Source organism: Vidua chalybeata (genome assembly GCF_026979565.1).
Source record: "Vidua chalybeata isolate OUT-0048 chromosome W unlocalized genomic scaffold, bVidCha1 merged haplotype SUPER_W_unloc_5, whole genome shotgun sequence".
Taxonomy (NCBI): domain Eukaryota; kingdom Metazoa; phylum Chordata; class Aves; order Passeriformes; family Viduidae; genus Vidua; species Vidua chalybeata.
In genome coordinates, this window is record NW_026530340.1 from 797,645 (window position 1) to 814,111 (window position 16,467).

The following is a 16,467-nucleotide window of genomic DNA, read 5'->3' on the forward strand; positions in this document are numbered from 1 at the left end:
GGGTTGGCGGAATGTATTTTAGCAATAAATAAAATTTTCAGAATTATTGATTCCTGTCCCATTCATTTTCCATCAGTTCTGGTTTGTTTTCCCGAGTGCCACCTTCTCAGCTGTTTGTGTTTGTGTCCTCTTTCCTCTCCTGCCTTTCTGTGCCTGCTCTGTTTCTCTCTCAGTGTCTCCCTTGACCCAGGGCAGCTCCCAGCAAAGACCCTGCCCTGATTTCATTCCCAATCCAGGGCCTACAACCACCATGGGTGAAGTTATGAAGGCTGGCAGTGAAATGTCACTGTAGGATCTTGCTGTACTTGGCTTTTGGCTCTTCCATAAGAGCTTTGCCTTCAAGGGCAGGAAGATCTTTTCCTGGCTGGGAACTGGAATTCCAGCCCCTGGGAGCATGTGCCATGGATCCCAGAGGGTCATTCCCGAGGCTCCCGGGGTGCTGCTCCTGCCTTGCCTCCCAAGGAGCTGTGCAGGGCCCGGGGACAAGGTGTGTGAGCTCCCAGAGCACGCAGCAAAGGTGGATTTACCGAGCATTTCCCAGCACATTTCCAGCTGGAAGCAGAGGGAAGAAGGAAAGGGAAGTGAGTCCCTGTCAGAATCCCAGAACTATTGAAGTAGGGAGTGACCCTGCCCCCGGGTTAGGATCCCATGGGGAAGTGTCACGATCTGCTTGGAGGAGTGGGGTGTAGTGATGGCTCGTTTACCGATCCCAAAAGTGTAAAATGGCAAACAGCAGGGGACCATCAGTTTAATCACAACAAATGAATCGTTATTATAGAGTGTGAACAGCAAATGCAATGGAGGGGACAGAAAGGAAATAAAGGATAGGTAGAAAAAGACGGGAAAAGGGATTATAGCTGCCAAAGCAGACAAAATCCTCACTGATCTGAACAATGGAGATACATTTTGTCACATCGGGGAGAATCTCAAATACTTGGTTATATCAGGGGTGTTCTATAGTCCTCTGTGGAAGGGGGGAACAGGCAAAAGACAATGAATGTCCATTGAAGGCACCGAGGGGGAACAGGTCATGTTATCAGCCGTGAGCGAGAGCCATTGTCTTCTTGGTCCATCGCCCACGCCTGGGCAAACATCTCGCATTGATCAGGCCAGCCCTCCTCCCTGTGGTAAGGTCTCAGTCTCAGTCCTGGGAGGGGCTTCAATCTCCGTCTGTCACAGTGGTCATGAGGCAGATGAGGGGTCTTCCATGGGAGATCACCAGAGTTACCCCAGAAAGTTCATTTGGCCAAGAGGTGGGACAATTCATGGGTTGAGCAGGTATCCTGAAACAGGTGTAAGCACGTAGAACAAGCCACTCCTTGCCAGGTCCTTATCAGGCCCTGCTCGAAGCAGTGGTCTGAGGTGGTACAGCAAATACACCTGCAAAAGTAATCATCCACCTCTCCAAGCCGGAACTCCAGTCGGGGTCTCCAGGATCTCAGTCTCTGCCACTGCAGCAAACGTGTGGCAAAAATGAGGGGAACTTGGGACCGTCTCTTACACAGGGGTGTGCATGTCCTTTGAAGGGGAACGATCCCCACATGCACCCAGTGCTGCAATAAACATACAGTCTCTACAACTCCTTGCAGGATTTGTGGGGATCAATTTTTCATCCGCATTTCAGCAGCAGAGCTAGCAGACTAAACAGCGTATTTTACCTATGCTGGCAAGCTACTAATGATTCAAAGCAGCACATTTCACCTAAATACAAATGGATTTCTACCCTGTAACATTTACCCTTTAAAATACCCTGTTTCCACCGCTGAGCACCCCCTGGGCTGAGAGGGACAGAGACTCCCTGGAGCACTCCCCTGGCAGAGGGGTGAGCAGTAGGGAGAACCCCCAGGCATTCCCTGGGGTGAGAACCATGGAGACCCCCTGGGCAATGGCCTGGGGTGACAGGGAAATGGCCAGGGGTAACAGGGGAAGGGACAACCTATCCAAGCCCCTCCAAGGCATCCCCCTGGGCAAGAGGCACAGAGACCCCTCAAGCATCCCCCGGGCACTGGACAAAATAGACTCGGCAGAAATCACACTTAATCCTACAAAAAATGCCTTGAGGAATATTTGCTCCTCCCACAAGTCACTTGTGATGGAAACGCAAACAAATCCCAAACATGAATAAACTGACAATAGAAGCAATTCTGTGGCAATTCCAAAATTCATCAGTTCCTGCACAGCTCCAGCTCAGCTGCGGGCAGGTTCCAATAACACAAAAGTAGAAATTTGGCCCAATACAGATTATTAAAAGGAAGGGAAAGCTCTGTGTATCTGTCACAAAGGTGACAGGGACAAAGAAAACAATGATTCGCACATTTGGCAAAGCCCACACACCTATGAATTCGGGAGTTATTAGGGAATTTAGCTACTTGAGCTGGGCTTCTTGGAGGACTTTTAGCAGCCTTGTGTTCCTCAACTTGTGGTGAATGATCCTTGTCAGTCTTGCTGGTATCATCTGCTCCCTTTCCTCCAGTGATTTTAACAAACTTTTCAATGAAGGACAACAAAATATGTTCTTTACACTGGCCACCCACAGCAGCCATTTTCCTCATAAGTTCTCCCACAAGTCCCTCAGCAGAAGCTGCATCCAAGGTTCCAAGAGTTCCTCCAGAAAGAGACAGAACCTCCTCAGAGGAGGGAACCATGCTGTTGTCAAAGGCACTTGGGGTCAGACAATAGCGCCTAAAATCTCTGCAAAATATTGCTGCAATCTGGTTAAAAAAATTGTTAGAGGTGCCTCTGCCCCAATTAAGGTGCTAACGAGACCAAATCCCAAGTGGATTTTATTGAACAGTAAATGTGAGGTAGAGAGAGAGAGATGGAAAGAAAGAGAAAAAGGGGGAGAGCAAGGGAGTGAGAGGGACAGAGACCTCCCCTGGGGCAGGGCAAGTGTGCCATTGTCCCCAGTGTGCAGGGCCTTCACAGGGTGGAGGTTTTACACCTGAGCCAGTTTGGGTAAGGGGGGTGGTGTTCACCCCCCACCCCGAGCAGGGATTGCCTCACTGCTTCAGGTGACAATGTAAGATGTAACCAAAAGTGTGTTTTCAATCACCATCTTCATGAACTGTGAAAAACAGGTGGGGCAGTGTTCTTTATCTCTGCCATGACTCAGCCCTGATAACGCCCTCCAGGGCCATCTTCTGTTCATGGGCCATTGAGTGTCACTGCAGGACTGATAAAATTACATCATCCCATTGTGGGATGCTCCGCCCAGGGGGAGGAACCAAGCATTCCTGCCTGCATATAATCTCACCCTTGCAACACCAGGAGCACCTTGCCTACTGGATTCCCAGAGGACAAGAGCTCCATCAGCACCAGTGGACCTGCAGAGGAAGACCAGACCCTTCTACAGGATCCCTGCTTTGACAGAATCACGTTAATCACTCCAACAGGACTGCAGCCACCATTTCATCAGACTGCTACCACCACCCTGCCCAACGGGGTGTCAGGTTATATCCTGACTCTGTCAGATTAAGCCAGTGTTTCTGGATCATTGCCTTGATCCTAATTTTCTCATTAAATTGTAATTCTGGCATAAATTCTCCTCCTGCTTTGCTCCAAACCAGTACAAAACTCAATGTGCTCACCCCTTGTTTTCTTCCCAGAACAGAATTTCCCATCCCCAAACCTTTGCCACATGGAGGAGGAGGCTGCAAGGACAAGGAAGGAGCCCTGGGACACCCAGGCAGGTGAGGAGGAAGTCAGCGCCCCTTTCCCCCTCTCTCCTGCTCCATCTCCCAGCCCAGCACAGCCCCCGGCTGCGGGACAACCCCACTGCCGACGCCGTCCTGCCGGGGATGTACTGGGGGGATCTCCTTCCCCTTCCCTCTGGCACGGAGGCAAATCCCATCCTCTCCTTGTCCTTCCTCCCCCAGACAAGGAGCTAAGGATGGAGACCAGGGAGGACAAATCCCCACGGCAGAACCTCATGGCAGAGGCCGTTTTGAGCAGCTCCATGGCACAGGAATCCAATGGGGAGGAAAATCCCCGGAGATCCCGCAGGAGGAGGGGCTCCAAGCCCAGCCCAGGGTGTTCTGAGGAGGAAAGACCCACCCTGGCCAGGAAGGTGGACAGAGCTCCAGGCAGAGCTCAGAGCTGGTGGTCCATGAGCAGGTTCACCATGGGGAGAAGCTCTACAAGTGCTTGGAGTGTGGGAAGAGCTTCAAGAAGAGCAACAATCTGAAGCAACACCAGATAATCCACACGGCGGAATGGCCCTTCAGGTGTGGGGAGTGTGGGAAGGGCTTCACCTGCAGCTCTGCCGTTGTCATCCACCAACGCATCCACACTGGGGAGAGGCCCTACGAGTGTGGGGAATGTGGGAAGAGCTTCAGCCGAAGGTCCCACTTGATCCGCCACCAGAACATCCACACTGGGGAAAGGCCATACATGTGTGAGCAATGTGGGAAGAGCTTCAGCCGAAGGTCCCACTTGTTCCAGCACCAGAACATCCACACTGGGGAAAGGCCATACAAATGTGGGGAATGTGGGAAGGGCTTCGGCCAGAGGTCCTACCTGATCATCCACCAAAGGATCCACACTGGGGAGAAGTCCTATGAGTGTCCTGATTGTCAGAAGAGCTTTCACACCAGCTCCATTCTTCTCAAGCACCAGCGGATTCACACCGGGGAGAGGCCCTTCCACTGCCTGCACTGCAGGAAGAGCTTCAAGCAAAAATCCCACCTCATCAGGCACCAGCGCATCCACACCAGGGACAGGCCCTACGACTGTCCCCGGTGTGGGAAGAGCTTCTCCAGGAGGTCTCACTTGACCCGACATGAACAGAGACACCAGTAAGGGAAGCCCTGCAAGTGCCTCAACTGCAGGAGGAGCTTCATGAACTGTTCCAGCTCCATCCCCCATGAGAGAGCCCATGTTGGGAAGAGCTCTGGTGATCCATGTTCCCTGTGATCCATGCTGGGAAGAGATCATTCCCTTTTCCTACCCCTGCCAATGAAATGGTTTGGGATTGAAGAACATGAGGGTCTGGCCATGGCCCTATCATTACATTCACTCCCACCTCAGGTCATTTCCAGGGGCAGGAAAGGGACTCTCTCTCTCTCTCTCTCTCTCTCTCTCTCTCTCCCCCTGAGGAGAAGGGTGTCTGTTCCAAGCAGAAGGAAATGCCTGGCTGGGAAGAGCCAGTCAGTGGTGATGTAGTTTTCCCTGTAAATAGTTTTTCTTATCCCTTCTGTTATCAATATTGTTTCTGTACCTGTTTGTTCCTTGTCTCGTTGCTGTTCCCAGTAAATTGTTCTTATCCCAGCCCGGGATCTTTGCCTTTTGTGCTTTCCATGGGAGGCGGGAGGGCAGCAAGCGGCAGCGCGGTTTTAGCGGGAGCAGGAAATTGGGGAATCCCATTCCTGAATGTCATGGTTTGACACTGGCGCAATGCCAGCGCCCCCATGAAAATGCACCTTCCCTAAATAAATGCTGTGAGATGTTATCAGGAACAGAGCAGAGCAGGCCCAAGCTTAATAACAAAGGGGAAAAAAAACTTTATTAAACTACTACTAACACAAAAAACACATAAACTAAATCCAGGATGAAGACCTTTTAAAACACCCCTCCTCCTCCCAATTTCCAAAAACACCCACCATGAAACATCACCCGGGATTCCTGATCAAATTACCACCCTTCAGAAAATCAATACTCAAACTATCAAGGGAGAGAGAAGTCTCTCTTGCACCACAGACCCCCCAGGAAACACAGTTGCCACACCCTGTGTTTCCTTGTCACACATGGCAACCGCCCGGAGAAAATCTGCCAGTGTGACCCTCTCCTTTCCATCTCACAGTGCTCTCACCACCGTGCATGGACAGACTGCTCATTGGGCTCCTTTAAGGATGCTTTGCCACGGACCCAAAGATACAACAGTTTAGGTTCTCATCTTGGGACTACAGTCCCCCCCATTTTCCCCTGGGGCCAAGGGTCCAAGAACAGAACTCATCTTCTTTCCCGACAATTTGGTGGCCCATACGGGGAAGGCCAAAGTGGAAAAAACTTTATTCTAATAATATTTTGGCTCTAACTGTTTTGTGGGAATATTGGTATGTCTCTTTTTAAAGTTATAATGTCATTTGGCGTGAAAGCCTGCCTCTATTTCTGGTCATTAGGGTTCTTTGAAGTTTTAATAGCTTTATGGTCCCTGGAGTTATTTTCTTATCCAGAAGTAGCTCTGGTATTGCCCCTAATACGTAGCTTTTGTAGCAGAGGGGCACTAACTAGAATATTCATCGGGCTGGGCTTGGCTGTGATACTTTGCAAGGGGCTTATAAAAATGTTATCGGCTCCAGGAATGTATAATTCATGGTTGTGGCTGTGTGCTAAATTTGTTATGGGGGAGGAGGCTTTTCAGCCTTTGCTTTCCTCTTCCTCCTCCGAATTGTTTACGTCTCTATTAGAAAATGTTCAGTTCTCCCTGACTGCCAAGGACACCATCTTTCTGTTATTTAATTGAATAACCTTTCTCTATACTGTCTCTCTTCCACTACAAATCAAGGAGGAGTAATATTTTACAAAGCCCTCATTTCCTGCAAAGGGTTAAAAGTTCAGACTCCCTGGACAGCTGATATCTCGGTCCAGCGTTCCGTCTCCCACGCTGGGCACTATCCCCCCTTGTCGGAGAAGTGCCGCGGGAGACAAGACTCATGATATCATGATCATCAAGTCTCAGTTTATAGCAACAAATTACAAAGTGTATATATACTTGTTAATTAGTTCATGCATATTGCAAAAGCCAAGCTCATGATTGGTTGCTGTGTGATTTGCGCATCTGTCTTGTTCGGTTGCTCTTGCTGTTCTTGTGATTGATACTTTTTGGTTCTTCTCTATCTATTTCTACATACCAAGCATTTTTCAGCATTCTGATTCTTGCAAACTCTGATTTCTACATATCCTGATTTCTATACCCAGGGTCATGCTGACCGTTGCAGCAGTCACGTAGCCCCTCATACTTTGACCAATTTTACAGTTTCATGTCCCTTGCTGTTTAACCATTCTTCTGCCAAGCTCTCTACACTTCCCCTGTTTTCTTTTTGCACAACAAGGTGTGCATTCAGCATTTTCTGCAAAAGTTGTTGTATCAAGCCTTGCAAGCAAGTAAACACACAGGGCAAAACAAGTAAAAGTATCACAATAATGCTTAGGACTATTATGCCGTATTTAATAATGTCTCTTAACCATGGTCCTATTCCTAATCCCTTTAGCCAGCCTTCTAAACCCAACCCATCCTCTACCTTTAGCTGCTGAGTTAGCTCGGTTAATTTTCGTATTTGCTTGTGGATGGATTGAGAATGATCGGATAAATTCATGCAGCACATCCCTTCAAATTCTTCACAACTATGACCTTGGGCTAGCAATAAAAAATCTATAGCAGCCCTATTCTGTAATGTAGCATGTCTCACTGAGTTCACATCCAAAAGCAGGTCGCTTAGGGCCTTTGATGTAGCATTCGTTTGTTTAGCTAGCCAGCATCCCAGCTTGTTGAGTTGAGCTAATGCTTCTGCTGAGGCAACACCAGGCGCTAAGAATGAGGTAGCAATAATCGCCTCAGGGGACCAAAATCTAACATTATCTTGACATTCACTGGTGAAGCTATGCACGCTGCGTTGCATTCTGCTGCCATGATGACGCCGAGCCATGTTTAATATCATTGAGGTGTTGGGTGTCAGTAACGACAATCTTCCTAACGAACAAGTACCTCCCTTTATTTTGGAAGGTATGCCAGCCCATGCTCTGTCACCGCAAATCAAGAATGTTCCTCTGGGTAAAGAGAGGGGATTATTTGATGACTTTGAAACGTTTCTGGTCGTGTATTGGCACCAGTTGCTACTATTTCTGTAAACTGGTAAGGTGGAATTCACAACAACTGCAGACCTATTAATTTCCTGCTGCTTACTTGACCAGTTAAAGTACAAACAGCAATCTATTCTGACTGCCCCTAGTAGTTCTAACTCCTGAGGTTCCGCCAGAGCGATGGGTAAGTAAGGCACCCACACGTCTCAGTGATCCACAGTTGTATTCAAATTTGAATTGTTGCAGGTTGGAATGTGTTCAGGACACGGCCACATGTCTAACGGGAGACCGACTAGACAAGTGGAAAACGGATTACCTGGGGAAGACAAGGCAAGACAAATGGACTCTTGCCCTGTTAGATTTGCTATTGTGACCCATACATTCGTTTTAGGTTGAGGCGGGACATACGCCCGCACGCTTAGCAGTACGGCTGCGATGACTAAACCTTCTACACTGATTGTCCCACTCTTCTGGGTCAATTTGCCACTGAATGGGAATCCCAACACCATCCTGGCAGCAGGAATCTAAAATTCCTGTCCTTTTGGTACCCAGAATTCTCATTGCCAAATGCTGTACCCCCCAAATTAGGTAAATTGGCGCTTCTTACCGCTTCCTCTCTCCAGCGTGCCTCAAAAAGTAAGCGTTGATGCGGGGTGAAAATCAATTTGGCCATTCCCCTAACATCGGACGGTAATAAGGTATGAGCATTAAAAATAAAATCAAGCATTTGCCTAGCGGGCTCACTGGTAATACCATAGCTCCCCACAGTGGCACGCAGCTGTGTTACAATTTTCCAGTCAAGGCTCTGGACCTACGCAGTGTACCCCCCTTGAGCATTTGGCGTAAATATCACTGGAAAAGCAAGGGTTTCCTGTGCTGCCGTGAAGAGCTCAGCATCCCCCGTCTGCATACCCTCCCGTGCGACAGCAGCCCATACCTCACGTCTTTCTTTAGCCATGGCCTCCGCGAGGTCAGATTCTGCCCCAGGGACAGGCTCCTGGCCGGGAGACGGAGGATGTTGCAGGGCGGGTGCTACAGTAACGTTTTGTATGCCTGGAGGGGGACGCGGCGTACGTTTTGTATGCCTGGAGGGGGACGCGGCGGTGGGGGTAAAGGGGGAGCTGACGGTCGCACTTCAATGCCACCAGTGTCTGTGGGAGGTACAGGCATTGCAGAAGCAGAGATGGGGACGGGAAAGTTTGTGAGAACCGGAGGGTTTGGCTCACTGGAGAGAAGCGAGGGTTCATAATCCTTATTTTTCTCCTGAGCTGTTCGTACACCTTCCACCGCCCGTTTTTCTGCCTGACACATCAACAATTCGTTATGGACCACTCTCCAAAGTTTACTCATTTTCTTGCCCGGTTTATCATCATCTAACGCTAATTCCCACAACTCATCCCCATATCTTCTCCATTCTGAAAGTTCATGAACAGTATGGGGGTTTAGAAAAAAGCATGATGTAAGAGCGAAGGGAGATCCTTATCTAAGTCAATCCCCTAACCTGTCTTTTTCTAAGAAAAGTACTAAATAAATCATATGCTGCTTGCCTGTCCATGGTTGCGTCGGTACCGTTGCTGGCCCCTTCAAGCTTCGGCAGCATGTATCAGCTGAGCCCACCGCTGCGGTCACTCAGGGCGCGGAGCAAAAACTGACAGCTCTGTCACCGTCCCTCCAGCTGCAGGACCCGAACCCAACGGAGCACCTCTCCTGCCCTTGCCTCGTATCACGTCGGGGTCACCATTTGTCGGAGAAGCGCCGCAGGAGACAAGACTCATGATATCATGATCATCAAGTCTCAGTTTATTGCAACAAATTACAAAGTTTATATATACTTGTTAATTAGTTCATGCATATTGCAAAAGCCAAGCTCATGATTGGTTGCTGTGTGATTTGCGCATCTGTCTTGTTCAGTTGCTCTTGCTGTTCTTGTAATTGATACTTTTTGGTTCTTCTCTATCTATTTCTACATACCAAGCAGTTTTCAGCATTCTGATTCTTGCAAACTCTGATTTCTACATATCCTGATTTCTATACCCAGGGTCATGCTGACCGTTGCAGCAGTCACGTAGCCCCTCATACTTTGACCAATTTTACAGTTTCATGTCCCTTGCTGTTTAACCATTCTTCTGCCAAGCTCTCTACACAGGAATTGTCTGCAGGCTCCTGCAGTGCCTCGTGCTGCTCCCTTGCCAGAGGCAGCCCAGGCCAGGGGGGCACATCTGGGCTGCTGTGTCTGCCTGTGGGGCTCCCTGTTCTGGGCAAGGAGGAGGAGCTGCAGAGGCTCTGCAGAACTGACAGGATGGGCTTTGGGGCTGTGAGGAGAAGCTGAGGGACCTGGGCTGCTGCAGCTTCTGAAGAGGAGGCCCAGGGCTCCTCCTGCAACTGCTCCAAGGTGGGTTTCAGAGAATCCCAGAATCAGCAAGGTTGGCAAAGACCTTGGAGATCATCAAGTCCAACCTGTGCCCTGACACCGCCTTGTCTCCCCTGAGCCTCCTCTTCTCCAGGATCAACAACCCCAGCTCCCTCAGCCGCTCCTCACAGGACTTGTGCTCCAGACCCCTCACCAGCCTTGTTGCCCTTCTCTGGACACACTCCAGCCCCTCCATGTCCTTCCTAAATTGGGGGGCCCAGAACTGGACACAGCACTCGAGGTGCTGCCCAACCAGTGCCCAGCACAGGGGAAGAATCACTGCCCTGCTCCTGCTGGCCACACCATTCCCGATCCAGGCCAGGAGCCATTGGCCTTCTTGGCCACCTGGGCACACGGCTGGCTCATGTCCAGCCTGCTGTCCATCAGTCCCTGCAGGGCCCTTTCTGCCTGGCTGCTCTCCAGCCCCTCTGTCCCCAGCCTGGAGCGCTGCAGGTGTTGTTGTGGCCAAAGTGCAGGACCCGGCACTTGGACTTGTTAAACCTCACCTTGTTGGATTTGGGCCCTGGATCCAGCCTGTCCAGGGCCCTGTGCAGGGCCCTCCTGCCCTCCAGCAGATCAACACTCCAGGCCAGCTTGGTGTCACCACGGTTCCATGAGGCCCCAGAGTGTCCCAATGGTCTCCATGATTCCATGAGGGCTCCCAGTGTCACAGTGTCCCTTTGGTTCCATGGGACCCCTTGGTGTCACAAAGTCTCTTGGATCCTTGGGCCCTGCAGTGTCACAATGGTGCCGTGGTTCCCCAAGGCCCTGCAGTGTCACAATGGCCCCATCATCACACGAGGCCCTGCTCTGTCACAGAGCTCTGCATGGTTCCACAAGGCCCTGCAGGGTCACAGTAGCCTCTTGGTTCCATGAGACCTCAGAGCACCACAATGAATTCCTTGGTGCTGCAGTGTCACAATGGAGCCCTGGTGACACAAGATCCTGCAGTGTCACCTGGGACCCTTGGTTCCATGGGGCACCACAGTGTCACAATTGTTCCCTCAGTTCCCAGGGTCCTTGCCATGGAGCAATGGCCCCTTGATCCCATTGTCCCCATGCTCTCCCAAGGGTCTCCTTGGTTCCGCAGTGGCACAATGGCCCCTTGGTTCCACAAGGCCCCTCAGTGTCCCAGTGGCCTCTGTGGTTCCACCAGGACCCAGACTGTCACAGTGCACTCCTTGCTTCCATTCAGCCCCACAGTGTCACAGTGGCCCCGTGGCTCTGTGGTGCCATGTCGTACACAGTGTTCCCATGGTCCTCTTAGTGCCACCAGGCCCTGCAGTGTCACAATGGCCCCTTGCTTGCCCAGGGACCTGCAGTGTCACAATCATCAGAGAATCAACCAGGCTGGCAAAGACCTTGGAGAGCATCAAGCCCAACCTGGCACCCAACACCACCTTGTCACCCAGACCATGGCACTGAGGGCCACATCCAGTCTTTGCTGAAACACTTCCAGAGACAGTGACTCACCCACCTCCCTGGGCAGCCCATTCCAATGCCCAATCACCCTTTGTGTGAAAAATATTTACTTAAAAGTCTGGCCTAGTCATCCACTTATGCATCTGAAGGCTGTGTCCTCTTGTCTTGTCACTGTTACATGGGAAAAGAGCCTGACCCCCACCTGGCTGCACCCTCCTGTCAGGGAGTTGTAGAGAGTGATGAGGTCTCTAATGAGCCTCCTCTTCTCCAGGATCAACAACCCCAGCTCCCTCAACTACTTCTCACAGGACTTGTGCTCCAGACCCCTCACCAGCCTTGTTGCCCTTCTCTGGACACCAGCCCCTCCATGTCCTCCCAAAAATGGGGGGCCCAGAACTGGACACAGGAGTCGAGGTGCTGCCGAACCAGTGCTGAGCACAGGCGAAGAATCACTACCCTGCTCCTGCTGGCCACACCATTCCTGATCCATAGGAGTGCCAGGGGATGGATGAGGGAAATGGTGGGGAGGGGATGGGGAAAAAGTGTTATTGATTGTCAGCCATGGAGGGTCTTGATTTTCATATCTGTTCAGACTGCATTAGAAGGTGATGGGGGTCAATATCAACTGGACATAGTTGTTCTCAAGCTATAAACAGGAAAGAAAACAGGACAAAACAGTTCTCTCTGCATTGTCTTCAATATAGTATATCCACTTTGAATACACTTCTGAAATTTGTCTAATTAACCCACAGAAGAATTGAAAACTTAAATTATTCCCAGAGGCTATTCTTGATTGGGCGATTAGAACAACTGTTTATGAAATTTTTTTCACACAGAATTCCTGACGTGAAGAGGTCAAGAAAGGAGAGGCCTCTGGAGTAGGAAAATTCATCAGCAACCTCCAAGCGGCTGAGGATCCATCCCCATCAGAGCAGCAAGGAGCAGAAATGGGCAGAGCTTTGTGGCTGCCCCAGCTCTGGGATGGGCCCTGGGCCTGGAGCAGGAGCAGCTCTGGAGGGCCCCAAGGCCGGGGCTCTTGTGCTGGCCTGGGCAGATGGGATGGCAGCAGGGGCTGCAGAGCTCTCAGCAGCTGAGGCCAAGGGGAGCAGGGCAGCCAGGGAGCCTCCTTGTGCCTTGGGCAAGCCCCTTCCCCCACGGCTGGGGCTGAGTCCTGGCTGAGCTGCAGCTGCTGCGGGGCTGAGGCCGTGGGGCCAGTGGCCAGAGCAGCCTGGCCTGAGCAGAGCTGTGGGGCCAGAGCCGGCTGGGCTGTGCTGGGGAGAGGCCCTTGGTGCTGCACAGAGCTCAGGGCAGCTGGCAGAGCTTGCAGGGAGCTGGGCTGGGCTCCGAGAGCCTGGCCCAGAAACCATCAGTGTCCATCTCAGCCTGGCTGAGCGTGCAGGGGCAGGACTCAGCCCAGGCCTTGTGGGGCAGGGCCAGCGCCTGTGCAAGGCATTGAAAACAGGCAAGTGCCCGAGAGAGGAGGCTGCTCTGTGCCCTTGGGGGCATGGACACAGCAGGGAGGGGGCCCAGGACATTTGTCAGCGCCAGCCTCTGTCCCCAGCCCTTGGCAGCCCTGGCTGCTGAGCCCAGCTTTGGCCTGGGCTGAGTTTGGCTGTGGCCCAGCTCCATCCTGCTGCGGGGCTCAGGGCCTGTTCCCGGCCATGGCCAGCCCTGGCCGGCCTCTCTGCTGGCCCAGAGGCCGGCAGAGCCCGGGGCAGGGCTGTCTGTGCAGCCCCACAGGTGCCACGGGCTGGGCAGGAGCTGGCAGAGGCTGCCCAGCAGGGAGGCCATGGGGCACAGAGCCCCAAGGCTGCTGTGGGCACCATGGCACAGGGGCCGTTCCCAGCCACAATGCTCCTGTCCTGGGCTGGGCCTGGACAGGGGCTGTGGCACCATGGCTGGGCCAGCACACGGCCACCAAGGGGCCACGCAGCCGCTGCTGGGGCTGGCAGCAAGGCCGGGCACAGACAAGGAATTGCTGGGTGTGGCCTGCGCTGGCCAAATCAAATTATTCCCAGAAGTTTGGCTCGTTAAGGTGTTCTGAATGTTAATGAGCCCTGGGACACTGAATTCCTGAACTGAAGAGCTGAAGGCTGAAGAAGCCTCTGGAGCAGTAAAATCCAGCAGCAGCCTCCAAGGTGCTGAGGATGTCAGCAGCCCCCACTGAGGCCATCCCTGCCCAGAGACCGTGGGGGAATGGGCAGACAAGGAGAGCGTCCCTGGGGCTGGGGCAGCAGAACTCAGAGGCAGCAGCGGCTCCAGCTGGGAAATGGAGTGTGGGATGGAGCTGTGAAAGCCCTGCCTGGGCTGTGCCAAGCAGGACACACAAGCCCTGACCACCATCCCCCAAACAACTCTCTCAAGGAGACATTTAAAGGAATTAAAATTGTTTGTGTACTCTGAGTTGGACTCCCTGGAGAAATACCAACAAGAGATTTTCAGGAGCTCAAAAGAATAAAACAGCCTTCACTGGGAACTTCAGAAAATCAGAGAAGGTTTGGCAAAAGATTTAATACAACATTCAATGAACAAAAACCACTTCTCAAGCATTAACTTGGCCCAGTCACTTCACAAACTCTAAGCCTGTTCAATTTTAAGTTAATCAACATTTGCAAATGGATGGAAGTAGAAGACAGAAAGAGAGAAAGGCAAAAAAAATTCAGAGAAGTACACCAAGAACTACCAACTCCTGGGTTCCAGTGGTGTTCAGATAGAAATTCCAAGAGGAGGTAGGGTCAAGATGTGTGCTTGCCTTGTGGTCAGCTTTAAATACCCCTTGTTGTTCCTGGGCCCTACCCCCAGGTGGGACTTGGGGTCATTTGGTCACTCAGGAGCTGGGCTGGGGCTCCAGAGGTGGCTGTGGAGCATTGCCTGTGCTGTGCCAGGGACTGGCAGCCACTGCTGGGCTGGGATAGAGGCTCTGGGGGGATTGGGGTTCCAGGGCAGGGCAGGGCTGGGGTTCCAGGGCAGGGCAAGGCTGGACCTGCCCCTTCCTCCCACACACAGGAAATGTTTCCAGCCAACAATCTCCTCCAGTCTGTCACAGCAGGAATGTTGGAGGTGAAATCCCGATTGTGGTCATGGGTGCCTGGCCGAGAAGGACAGTTCTTTTCCATAGGAAGGAAAGCCTCAGTTATTGGCTAATTTCTGGTCTGATTGCCTGGATTTTGTTTGGTTTTGTTGTTGCTTTGTTTCCTTGCGCTGCCTGAAGTGTCCACTCAGGAGCAGAGTGACTCTTGCCAAGGAACTGTGCCGTGCTCTCACTTAATATTATATCTGGTTTTTGCTGCTCCCTTGCTGGGGACTTTTTCAGCGCTCTCAAGCCCTCATTGGTAACAGGGTGAAGGAGCCCTGCCTCAGGCTCTGGCCCTGGGGGACACGGGGACGCTGCCGGGGGGTCCCTGTCCCCCTGTCCCACTCCCCACAGCCCCGTCCCCCGTCCCCGTGTCAGGCTCTGGGGTCGATCTCGTGGAACATCCTCTGGGGGAGGCTGCGGCGCCGGGGGCAGGGGGACCCGGGGGGACAGGGGACCCTGCTGTGCACGAGCAGCGTTGGACTTCTCTGGGGGGACTGTGAGGGGGGACTGGGGTGGAGTGACCTCCCCAGTGACCTCACACAGCCCCTGTGATGTCACACAACGATCGCCGTGATGTCACACAGCCCTGTTATGTCACACAGCCACCACTGTGATGTCACAGAGCCATCTCTGTGATGTCACACAGCCCTGTGATGTCACACAGCCATCACTGTGATGTCACATAGCCATCTCTGTGATGTCACACAGCCCACTCTGTGATGTCATAGTGCCCCTATGATGTCACACTGCCTTTGTGATGTCACAGAGCCATCTCTGTGATGTCACACAGCCATCACTGTGATGTCACATAGCCATCTCTGTGATGTCACACAGCCCACTCTGTGATGTCATATTGCCCCATATGACATCACACTGACTTTGTGACATCACACAGCTACCTCTGTGATGTCACACTGCCCCTATGATGTCACACTGTCCCTGTGATGTCACAGAGCCATCTCTGTGATGTCACAGCACAAGCTCTATGATGTCACCCCGTGATGCCATACAGCAGTGCTGTGATGTCACAGAAGTCTGTGATGTCACAAAGTCACCCTGCCAAGTCACAGTCTGTTCTGTGATGTCACAGCCTGCTCTATGATGTTACACAGCCACCTCTGTGATGTCACAACTCCCTCAGTGATGTCACAAAAGCCTCAAGAGCTCAGTTACATTGAAACACTGAAGTTTCTTGTACTTTGAAGAGATCCCTGCCAGGGACACAACTGAGAAAGTGTGGAAGGAAAGCCCAGAGCCCCAGTGCTTCAGGGCAGGTGAGAAGCAGCCCTCGACATGCCAAGGTGGGCAGGTGGTCCCCAGGAGGCCCAGCCAGCCAGGCCTGGTCCGTGTTCCCCTGGTTTGGTGGTGATGCCTTGAGAGGCCACCTAGAACAGAGCTAGACAGTGCTAAAGGAATAAAGCAGGTGTTTATTAAAAGGCCTTCAAGGGATACACCTGGGGCAGTACAAGAGCCTGGCCCTGGCTCCATCCTAGATGGAGTCCAGGTCACGAGTTTTCCCTGGGGCAAACAGGGAGATTTGGTCTGGCAGGATGTGTAAAACAATCTCCTGTAATATCTACTTGTTCTCACACAGAGCACTTGGCTGCAGGGACACATTCCCATCGTTCCTGCCCAGCTTTCAGGATTCAAACAGTGCTGTCTTTCCCCGGAGCTGTTCCTTCAGCTGCCTCGGGAGGGCCTTTTGGCCTCTGGACCCACACCCTGGCTCCTTTATTAGCACTGTTGGATCCAAACCCTTTAT

The 16,467-nt window shown here is 52.0% G+C and overlaps 1 protein-coding gene, 1 long non-coding RNA gene and 1 pseudogene across 3 annotated transcripts in view; 2 read left to right on the forward strand and 1 right to left on the reverse strand.

Annotated features, from left to right (window-relative positions):
- Positions 1-16,467, forward strand: part of LOC128782907 (zinc finger protein 345-like) — a 258,868-nt pseudogene that overhangs the window by 154,844 nt on the left and 87,557 nt on the right.
- The window catches only part of LOC128782965 (olfactory receptor 14A16-like), a 177,160-nt gene that overhangs the window by 3,006 nt on the left and 157,687 nt on the right, over positions 1-16,467 (reverse strand). The window lies entirely within an intron of this gene.
- On the forward strand, positions 3,357-4,019 carry LOC128782999 (uncharacterized). The gene is made up of 3 exons (XR_008428948.1): positions 3,357-3,449; positions 3,606-3,689; positions 3,876-4,019. It is a non-coding gene; the product is annotated as an uncharacterized LOC128782999 (long non-coding RNA).